The following is a 522-nucleotide window of genomic DNA, read 5'->3' as shown; positions in this document are numbered from 1 at the left end:
GGTGAAAAGGTTCATGACCGCTCGAATGATCTCGTTCTCTCTTTCCATTTCTTGTTTCGCTTTGCCTTGTATCCTTTGTTTCACTGCTCCTCGTTCCCTTAACACTTCATCCCTTGTTCTGAAAACAAGGATTAAAAGCAATCTACCAGAAACCAGAAATGGAAGCGTAAACAGGATAATAATTCTGAAACTCAAAGACACAAAACCATCCGACTCCCTAAGTCAGCTACGCGTAAATTTAGTTTAAGCGAGGGGAGCAAATTGGAAGTGAAAGCAAAGTTCCTTTGGTAGGAAATGGCCCACAAAGCTTTTTAAAGAAAAACATAAATCATAAAAAGAAAGTTTCTCTGACCTCGTGACCGAGTGCAGAGAGTAGGAAAGAGGATCCTAGTTGAAAAGGACAAACCCCGTGCGCCCAGTCAGTGAGAGATTCAGGCGTGTTGAATGCCCTCGAGGCTGAACACTTTGCAAAAAACAGGTGAGGATAGTGCTGTTACTTGCAAAAATGTCAATGTAAAGAAA

Source organism: Penaeus monodon, chromosome 24 (genome assembly GCF_015228065.2).
Source record: "Penaeus monodon isolate SGIC_2016 chromosome 24, NSTDA_Pmon_1, whole genome shotgun sequence".
Taxonomy (NCBI): Eukaryota; Metazoa; Arthropoda; class Malacostraca; order Decapoda; family Penaeidae; genus Penaeus; species Penaeus monodon.
This window is presented reverse-complemented; position numbering follows the sequence as displayed.